The sequence below is a fragment of the Pleurodeles waltl genome, chromosome 6 (genome assembly GCF_031143425.1).
Source record: "Pleurodeles waltl isolate 20211129_DDA chromosome 6, aPleWal1.hap1.20221129, whole genome shotgun sequence".
NCBI lineage: Eukaryota > Metazoa > Chordata > Amphibia > Caudata > Salamandridae > Pleurodeles > Pleurodeles waltl.
The window spans coordinates 470150661-470161103 of NC_090445.1; the positions used below are offsets into that span (position 1 = coordinate 470150661).

The 10443-nt window shown below is 44.7% G+C and overlaps 1 pseudogene; it reads left to right on the forward strand.

Annotated features, from left to right (window-relative positions):
* The window catches only part of LOC138299911 (histone-lysine N-methyltransferase SMYD3 pseudogene), a 73159-nt pseudogene extending 65250 nt beyond the window's left edge, over window positions 1-7909 (forward strand).
* The last annotated feature ends 2534 nt before the right edge of the window (window positions 7910-10443 follow it).

The following is a 10443-nucleotide window of genomic DNA, read 5'->3' on the forward strand; positions in this document are numbered from 1 at the left end:
GGGTATGATCCAAAGTTATCATGTTTAAAGGGAGTCGTAAAACCAGCAAAAACAGTATCTAAAAATTGGAGGGAGGCAGGGAAATAGTTAGGGGTGACCACCCTAAGGCTGTCAGGTTAACAAGATGTTTATTGCTCTCCAAGTCAATTGAGCTCATTTAATAGAGTTCAGAATGAAGAAAACTTGAGTGGACCTGTCGGTATTCAAAAAGATTCCTGCACATCCAGACACACGCACACACCTGGGTGCACACAACCACTCTTGCAGATATGATAGCGTGCACTTATGTGCACACTCCTAAGTACAAATCACAACACTGGCACACACACATATTCACACTCAGTCATGTGTGGAGAAGTAGCTCAATGAGCTGAACGTTCGTCGTTGCAACAAAGCAGTAATCAGCTAGTCAAGTATTTCAACCCTGACAAGGCCGACTCAGCCTTCCTTCTTGCGAAAGGTAAGTAAATAGAGTACCAGCAGCGGGTAATAGTAGCATCTTCTATTTAGAGCAGACACGTTGTAAGTTATTATTATAATGCGCACGCTCACATGCACACACCCATATGCACATATGCATACACTCAATAAAACGCATACACACGTGCAAACTCACATTCACACACGGCACAGAGTCTCACATTCAACATACATGTGTGCACACTCATGGGTGGGTGCCTTTGCTACTAATTCCTTAACACCAACTCAGATGATAATCTTAATGAATGAATCCCATCTCCATCATCAGAGACGAAAACTATTGCAGGGAGAGGAGACCCAGTCACATACATTTCTTTATTTTGACGCATACAATTATTGTCCTTACAAAATACGTGGAGTCACGGGGGTCACTACTAAGGGGGTCTGTCATTGCCAAGATTGCACCCACAGTCGGCCCTCGGCCTCTGTCACAATTGCGTACTCCGCAGATAGGGAAACAGACAACCTGCACAGTTTAGACTTAATTTCTAATGTTTAGAAACGAACTGTTGGTCACCTGGGACATCCTACTCGACTGATAATAAATATTGAAGAGGTGTTCCACCTCATCCCCACCCCCTCATCAAAGATACACCCCTGTTCATAGTGTTGCACCCATTATGGGGTCTTCAAACTGGGGGGTGGGCAGAGGGGGGCCTCAAGTGATCCCGGTGGGGGCACAGGCTCTGGACAAAAGAAGCATTACACAGATAACAGTGTTTTGTTTTAAGCAGAAACATGTTATTGCATTTTTAAAAAGGTAACAGCACTTAACTGCAATGTTTAAATACGTCTAGACATATTTAAACATTGCCATCTTTATAAAATATTTGTGAAAAAGTGATTTTTTATTTTTCAACTGGGGGAGGGCGGCATTAAAACATTTGGAGACCACCGCTACAGTGTGCAATTTTGGCACAATTACAAGTTGCACATTTAGGCAGCACATCAGTTTAGCAGAAATGTTCTTCATGCCCACAGATTACTTGTGCATTTTAAATTAAGTTCGAATTTCGAATGGATCTTTGTGTTGGAATGGAAAATAAAATATATATTTACTGTGCACCTCAAAACATTGGAAATTATATTCTACAGGTAAAGTAGGCACTTTTCTCAATTAACCTTTAAATTAGAAGGAACTCATAGCAGAAATCGGAGTTGACTTTCAAATCAATCTTGACTGCTAGGGCTCATTTGTATATTTTATGTGTCTGTGTACCAATCAGCGAACATGACTCATTCCTCTTTCTTTCCATAGGAACTTTGGTGATATCCCTGCCGCTATATTCCATTTTCAACAATAAAAAGTCACTGTTGAAGCAACGTCGAAGTAAAGGGCTCAGCTTTTGAATAGATTGAAAACAGGAAGTACCACCAACTCTCCTAAACTCACCAGCCGTGGGCACCAGCTTCAAAACAACACAATTTAGGGAAGCCTAACTATCTATAATGGCAAGCAAGGTGGAGAAGTTCAAGAGTGCAGGGAAAGGATACGGTCTGCGGGCTACATCCACAGTGTCACCGGGAGAAGTGCTGTATGTTTCTGAGCCTTTTTCCTACACCGTCAATGAGACAGGAAGAGGACTTGTATGTGAGTTTTGCCTGTGCACCCCTGACCGCCTCCTTCAGTGCTCTCAGTGCAAGTTTGCCAAATACTGCAGCAAACAGTGTCAGAGAGAATCCTGGCGTGACCACAAGAGAGAGTGTACATTTCTTAAGAACCCACAATTTGGCACCGGCATACTCAGGCTTGTTGGCAAAATTGTTTTCAAGATTCTTCGAAAATCTTCTTGTCCCTCAGAAGAGCTGTATTCTGTATCTGACCTTGAGGCCAATCTAGAGAAAATGAGCAATGAAAACAGAATTGAGTTTGAGAGATATGGAATGCTTTTGCAACACTTTCTGAAAGATGAAATCGTTTCCCAGTTGCCAGCTCACATAAAGCCTTCTGACCTCTTTGCCAAAGTGTCCTACAATGCAATGCAAATCGAAGATGGAGCAGTACTGAGCGTTGCAATTGGTCTCTATCCCAGCATGTCTCTCGTGAACCACAGTTGTGATCCAAACTGCGTTACTCTTTTTATGGGAAGACATGTCCACCTCCGGGCAATCAAAAATATTAAAGCAGGCGATGAACTGACCATCCAATACACCGAGACCATGAGGCCTACTGAAGAGCGCCAGAGGGAGCTGATGCGCATATATTGCTTTGAGTGTGACTGCCACCGGTGTCAGACACGGGACAAGGATGACAAGATGCTGGCGGGTGACAAGCAAGCTTCAGATGAGACTAAGGCCTTGGTATCCAAAGTGCTGGAACTGCAGGAGAGTAAAAAGTGGAAAGAGAGCCTGGCTCTGTGCAGGGACCAGTTAAAAAGGAACTCGGGGCGGGTTCCAGATGAGAATATCTACCAGCTACAAATACTGGACTATGCCATGGAAGCCTGCATGGCTCTCAATCTGCTGGACGAAGCTTTACAGATTGGCTACAGAACTCTGGCACCCTACAGACTGTATGCTTCTGGGGTCTCTAGAAATGGTGCTCTCAAGCTTATGCACTTAGGCTTCATACTGTACAAAAAAAACAAGCGACAAGAAGCCATCAAAACACTTAAGGAGGCTTTCGATGTATTGAGAATATTTTTTGGAACAGATCATCTAATGACAAAAGATGTGCTAGGGATTCTCAAATAATGCTGGGCAACAAAATAAGTGCTGAGCCAAACCATCAACTAGCCTTATTTTGGAGGAAAAGTTCCAATCTTGAGGTTTAGTAGATGTCAGTACACACTTTTCTTCATTAAGCTTCCTAAAACATTATGAGTGCGCTTTTAATTTCACATTTATCTTACCCGCTACCCCCTCCTATTCAAGACAAAGAGGGCTTTTTTTTTTACTACACCCAGATAAAACCCTAACATGTATTATCTGTGCTTCAAGCATTTCACTAATTTTAAGTGAAATTACATTCTTCTTGTGGTACATTGGCTCTCGTCTCGTTCGGAGTTTGTCAGTCATGTGGATTGTGTGATTTCATGTAGGTAAGTGCCTGCCCCTATCAATTAGAGATTTGGGCTACAGATGGGGCCTGAGATTTCCATATGTGTAACTTGCACCTAAATAAAGTACCTGAAATTGCACTTGCCTGCCTCCTGAATCTCCATACCAGCGTACTGGTTCCAAATGCAACAAATGGTGAGAGTGAACACTGAAGATGCTGAAGAAGACCCAAGTGGAGACCTGTGTAACTGTGAAGTTGAAGAGGTAACCCCACCAGTGTTACAAGATCTGGGAGCCCAACAGCAGACCTCTGCAGTTGTCTGGAGTGAGAACAGCAGCATCCACCACCTCACTTGGAGGAGTGTGTGCTGGAGAGAAGGGGAGGAGAAGCAAGGTTGTCCAAAGTATCACTCAGTGGATTTGAGTGCAAGGATCACTGCTAAATTCAATTCAAATGAGGTACTGGCAGAGAAAGGGACTCCATGGATTAGATCTGCATTAGCATTGCTGAGTAGTTCTGTACCAGGAGAACTCCGAAGTAGTGGTTTTCTGCAGCATACACAATTTTGCAGTTGGAATATTTGTTCCCAGTTCAGTTCATGGTCACAAGAAGTGGCTGTTATTCTGTGACACATGTGAAACCAGCACTAAGGAGCACAGGGTATATATATGGTACGAAATCAAAATGCAGGGCAGAGCAAAAGGTGCCAGGGACGGTATCTGAGAAAGGGACTCTCTCGGCTACTGTTAAGCGAAAAAGCGTAGCCCTGCAGCATTTTGCTTCCTTTTGCTGTTGTCCCATGGCCTGGTCAGTTGTAACTGGCCAGCTCGAACACAGGCATCAGTGAGTACATGTGACGTCATCTGGTGTTATTGTTCGAATACTGAAGTGCTACATAGCCTGTGCTGTGGAAACCCAGCCTCTACAAGTAGTCTAATTGAGAGCTCACATGCCACTGGCGCTATCAACATATATCGTTCTCAATATGGCATTCCCTCAACTGCAATGCAGCCACATGAAAGACCGGCTGGGAACCTCTTCAGGCTTTCAAAACTGTAATGGGACCAAGCTCTTCTGTTCCTTCACTGGAGAGCAAATATTTTCATTCCTAAAGATCAAGGACAGCCTTTCGCCTGTTTTCTGCCCCAGCTATGATTCCTAGTAACATTATTAGAGGGTAAAGCTCTGTTGCTAGACAGTACTAGCTTCCAGGATCTTCGGAGACTTGAACAGCCACTGCTGATTTATGTATATTTTATCCATCAAGGGGCGTTTTAAGATATAATCATTTTGTGTTTTTTTTTCTAGTCTAGAGGGATAGCAGCTGACGTAGTTTCTTATTTTAAGTATATGGCTGATGCTTAGGTGGTTCATGGGGATCAATGCTGAAGTTAAAGTCGAGTATTGATATTGAATTTGCCGCATTGCAGAATTATCACAATGTTCATGTGTGTTTATTTAAAAAATAATCTGCCGGGGATTGGGTTTGGTTTCCATGGCAGTTTAGTGAAAATGTGTGAACCCTTCATTTGAATCTAGCAAGTACATGAGAGAGGATGTTCGTCCTTTGTCGTGCCAGTTGTGGAATTTATCTGCACGTATGTGTGTCGTTTTCCTCAGAGTGTTTGTTTCTGTGTTTTATGTATGTTAGAAATGGGGGGCTTCTGTTTGGATAGGGTGTGCATCTAAGCCAGGCAGAACCCACCACTCTAGTGAGAATAAATTAGTTACACACCTAAGAAAACCTGTGCTCACAGTATTGTAGCTTGGCGCAGAGTAGGTCGGCTTATCATAAAATGCAATGTGTAAAGTATTTGTGCAACACACACACACACACACACAGTAACACAATGAAGACACCACAAAAAGACTCCTCACAGGTTTTGGAAAAATAGTGATTATTTATGTGCATTAAATAAGATCAAAACGACAAGTTATGCTTCTTTAAATGTAAAGGTCAAAACAGTGCTTGATTTTAATGGGCTCCTCTTAGAGCCTTTACTATAATTCCTTATGCATGATGAAATATAACAAGTTTGTCTCGGGATTCAGCGCACAGGTGTGTGCACGGTTGTTCAGGTGCTGGGTGACCAGAGAGGTGGAGCGGAGGCACACAGGCAGTTGAAGTCTCCATAGGCGCTGCTCCTGTAGTGTTCATAGCGCAGAGGTGCTGCTCCTCCGGTGATCCGAATAAGCACCAACACAGGGAAGTTTCACTGTTACAGAATAGTGCAGGGGGCTGAGATGAAGCATCGCACTCACTTCTCTGATATGCCAGCAGGCACACTTTGAATGGTGTGGGAGCTGAGATTAAGCACAGTGCTTACTTCTCGGTGGCAACAGACATGCTCTAAAGAGTGCAGGGGACTGAGATGAAGCACTGTGCTCCCTTCTCTGGGTGGCAGGTTCCAAAAGGCATGCTCGGGACAGTGGGGGAGGCTGAAATGAAGCACTGCACTCACTTCTCCAATGTGCCAGTGGCAGAAAGCACACTGAGCGGCGCAGGGGGTTGAGATGAAGCACAAGGTCTTTGATGTCCCTTAGACCTCAATGAGAACAGGGGCAAGTCAGCAAGCCCTTGGAGTCACTCTGGATTTAGCCCTTCGTTTTTGGTAGGGCAGAGGTCAGCAGGCAGCAAGGCAGCACAACAAAGCAGAGCAGCAGTTGCTGTGAACAGTCATTTCCGACAGAGTGGCAATTCTTACAGCACAGCAGTGTTTACTCCAGCAGAGTTCCTTTCAGATCCAATAGTGTACTTCTTTCAGTGGGAGAGAGACCCAGTACTTCTACCAACAAGTGCCTGTGATGTGGAGGATGATTCAAAAGGATCTTTCTAAAGTGCACAGTTCCCCCCCCCCCCCCTTTCAGTCCAGCCCTGGCGCCAGACAATCAGTGGGGGGTATCAGCCCTTTGTGTGGGGCTCAGACCACTACCCTTGAAGTGTAAGTGTGAGCCCTTCCCATCCTCCCTGCCCATGAAGACCTATCAGTTTGCAGGTGAATGCAGACGCACTTGCGTATCCTGTGTTGTGGGCGTCTGGAGGGAATGTGCAAACGTAGCGGTCACCCAGCCCAGATGAGAAATGTATTGGAGACAGACTGTCAGCCACACAGAGCAGTGAAAGCAGAGAAATGCCCACTTTTTAAAAGTTTCGAAAATCGTAATAATAAATCCAACTTTATTAAAAAAGAGGATTTATCATTACCATTCCAATTATATGAAATATGATGCAGCTACTCCTTTCTGATCAGGAATTACAGCTTAAAAGTACATTAAAACATATCCACTGTGGGCCTATAAAAGGAGCAGGCTTCACAGTTGTGAAAAACGACTTTCTGAGTTTGTCTTTGCCAGGACATGTAAAACTTAAAAGTACATCTTCTACTTTTTACTAACACAGCACCCTGCCCTATAGGCTACATAGGGCCTACCTTATGGGTAACGTATGTAAGAAAAGGGGAATTTAAAGCTCAGCAAGAGGCTTTAAATGCCAAGTCAAAGTGGCAGTGAAACTTCTCACTCAAGCCCTGCTGTGGCAGGACTGAGACATGCTTATAGGGCTATTTAAGTGGGTGGCACAATCAGTGCTGCATGCCCACTAGTTGCATTTCATTTGCAGGTTCTGGGCACATATAGTGGACTTCACTATGGACTTACAAGTAAATTAAATATGCCAATGATGGATAAACCAATATTACTATATTTTAAGGCGAGAGCAAATGCACTTTTGCACTGGTTAGTCCTAAAGCCAACAAAAACAAAGTCAGAACACAAGAAGGAAAGCAAAACGTTTTGGGGATGACCCTGCAGAAAGGGCAATTTCTAACAATATACCGGCTAACTGTGTAATATGGTCCAGTATTGTCGAGGCATTCTGGTAATTCATAAACCAAAGACCAAAGGTCAAGTAATTTGTAAATATCACCAGAACCACCAAATGCCAATAATGGACCACATTAAATGTCATGTTATCCAATATGTGTTTTCTTATAGTAAGTGTTTATTTTGGGGTGGTTCGCTTGAAAGGTTTTTTTTTTTTTCAAACGGGGAAAAAATATTTAAACTGGAAAGTGAAATTCAGGACTATACTGTTTGGTTTTCTGTGCTAAAAAGAAGAGAATACCTAATTATGTAGCTAACCATGTTGAAATTTAGAAAAAACACCCCTTGCATTATTAAAAAAACACGCTAAAATGTTCTCTAGAAAGTGCAGGTAACAATGGACAGTGGAATGAGAATGTTTAGATTTTGTTTACCATTGGTAATTCTTTTGTTTATAAAACAATGGAAAATGTTTTTTGCTCAAATAGAAATAATTAATGCTGCCAGACAATGTGCTGCATAGTTTGCCACTTCCTGCTTTGTTCTTTGATTCTCAATTGTTGCCTAAACCTCATAGCTCTTACAATGATAAAACTCTTCCAAGTTGTTTGAGGCCTCTTATTATGATGACGAAATCCCTATTTCAAAGGCACCTGTGAAATATGTTAGATATTTCATGGATCCTAATGAAATATGGATTTTTGTGCTGCTGCATTCTGTATACTAATGGCATGAAGGGAGAATGTAGAGGGGGCTTGGCTTCGACAGCCAACAAAGTAGTCGCACCTTAATGGAGCTCTGCTACAACACCAGTAATCTGATAATTTCTTTGCACCACACTGGCACTTAGCAAACATCGCAGCCCACTTCATGCCCCTTCTGCCCTCCAACACACGCAGAGCCTTATAGATCATCGCCGCAGCCTTAAAGTGCCTGCTGCCGTCTCTGTGCCCATTCGGTCTAGCCTCATGGCCACCTGACTCGTGGATTTGCAGAGGCTACTTTGGCAGCTGGACCAGCCACTCCGGCATACTGGCACGCAACCGAGAACAATTACATAAACTGCCTGGAGCTCCTTACCTGAATCCTGATCCTGGAGTCCACACCACAGTACACTGGGCCCCATTGGAGAGTGGGGCTGCCCAGCTTAATGCAAGACTGGCGGTAAGGTCTGATGCTGTGAGGCACGCATATGTGAGGCAGCGACAGCAGTCTTTGGTCCTTTCTGAACCTGACTGTCTCACCGATTGGCTCGTCTGGGCCCCTCGCATGCTGGGGGCATCAGGGGAGGCATAACACTGCTTGGGTTTGACTGGAGATGCATTTGCCGCACTCTGCAACAAGGGCCTTCATGTGCACTGCAGGTGCTACACTACAGCCTGACTGCCCTGGGTGTGCCTCGCAATGCTCCCCTCACCTGCAGTGCACTAACGAATGAAGCCACAACCACAGACCAAGAGTCACCCTGCAATATGTGATGAGGCCGGCCTCATGCACCTTTTTCTTGGTGTGGCACAACAAATGTGACTGAAGTGGTGGATTAAATTACACTGTGCTCTTATTAGTGCTCTCTCATCTTGATTTTCCAACACACCCTGGTTGAGCTACATCAGCACAACCTACAGAGGCTCCCTGATTGTGGGCCCACCGTTACCTCAGCACTGGCCTCAGACTTGCTGCACCAGTTGTGACAATACATATGGTTGCCGTTGACTGCTAGACCAGGCTGCTTGTGCTGCTGGGCCCTTTGGGGACAATCTGGCACCTGTAAGCGGGCCCATGGGTACCACAGAGTGACCTCCTCCATCTCTTCTCTTCTCTTCTCCATCCTGTGAGATGCACCAACCTACTGGACAACATATCCTGCCTACCATGACACGGGACTACTTGCTCTCCGATGCCTTTGCAGATCAGTCGTGTCAGCAAGTGGGCCCCTTAAGATTGCCTGGGGACACCCTTCTTTCATTACCACCTCCCTTTCATCAGCAGAGCCATTGGGTGGTTACAGTGGGTCACCCAGAGTGTGACCCCACACGTCTCGTCAACCACTTATCTCAGCACTAAAACCTGCACTGCCACTGAACCAACTGGCCACCCTTCTGCTTTGGGGACAAATTAGACATAATGTTGGAAGTGACTGAGAAAATCTTTACCTCTCTAGATGACACCAGAACCTCGCCAGAAAACAAAATAGATCACGTTGTGACAGATCTTACACTCTTGCGCGCAGACCACTGCAAACAGGCAGACAAAGCCCACACTGCAGAACAAGTCATTACTGAATTATAATCATGCTCCCGAGACATGAAATCCTCAATGAAGACACTTGTGAAATTCATGACCATGTTGGATGCCTGTATAGAAGATGCTGAAGGTCGTTCCAGATGGAACAACATAGTGTGATGGGCCTCCCCAAGGGAACCGAGACTGCTGATGTGGCAGCCTATGTTGAGCAATAGCTACAAGACTTACCCCCAGGATCTATGTTTTCACAGTTTTTCTCCATAGAAACAGGGCATTGCGTCCCAGCGTGGAGACCTCCTACAGGATCCACCCACAGGCCACTTCCGTTCCACTACTGCGACAGGGACTCTATATTGTGTGAAATCCACAAACTTAAAGAATTCACAGTGGATAACTCTTGAGCTATGTTTTTTACCATAACAGCAATATACCATAATAGTACAGCGACAGAGGAACTAATTCTTAGTGGTCAAACACCGCCTTCACAACCTAGATTTTCAGTACTCTTTTCTGTTTCCTGCCTGACTCAGGGTAATAGCGAATGGACAACCACTTTTTTTTGACTCCCCAGAGGGCACTTGGAACTGGCTGGAATCGTCTGGCTTGGCAACCACGGGACACCCTCTGACAGGATCATAGCAATCACAGAAATTCCCTGACTGCAGTCAGTGGAAACCCTAACGGAAACACAAGTCCAAAACTGGTACCACTCCTGATCTGGAACAAGTAATTCTGGAACAGCAGTGCACCCTACAAATGGCTGCTGTCATCCGGACAACCCCCCAAATGTCTGACCCAGATGACAACGCCACCAAATCATTCAGCGATGATGGATCTAATACCACATGGCCCACTGAGTCAGACACTGTAACCTTCCCTGAGGTCACCCCTCCAAC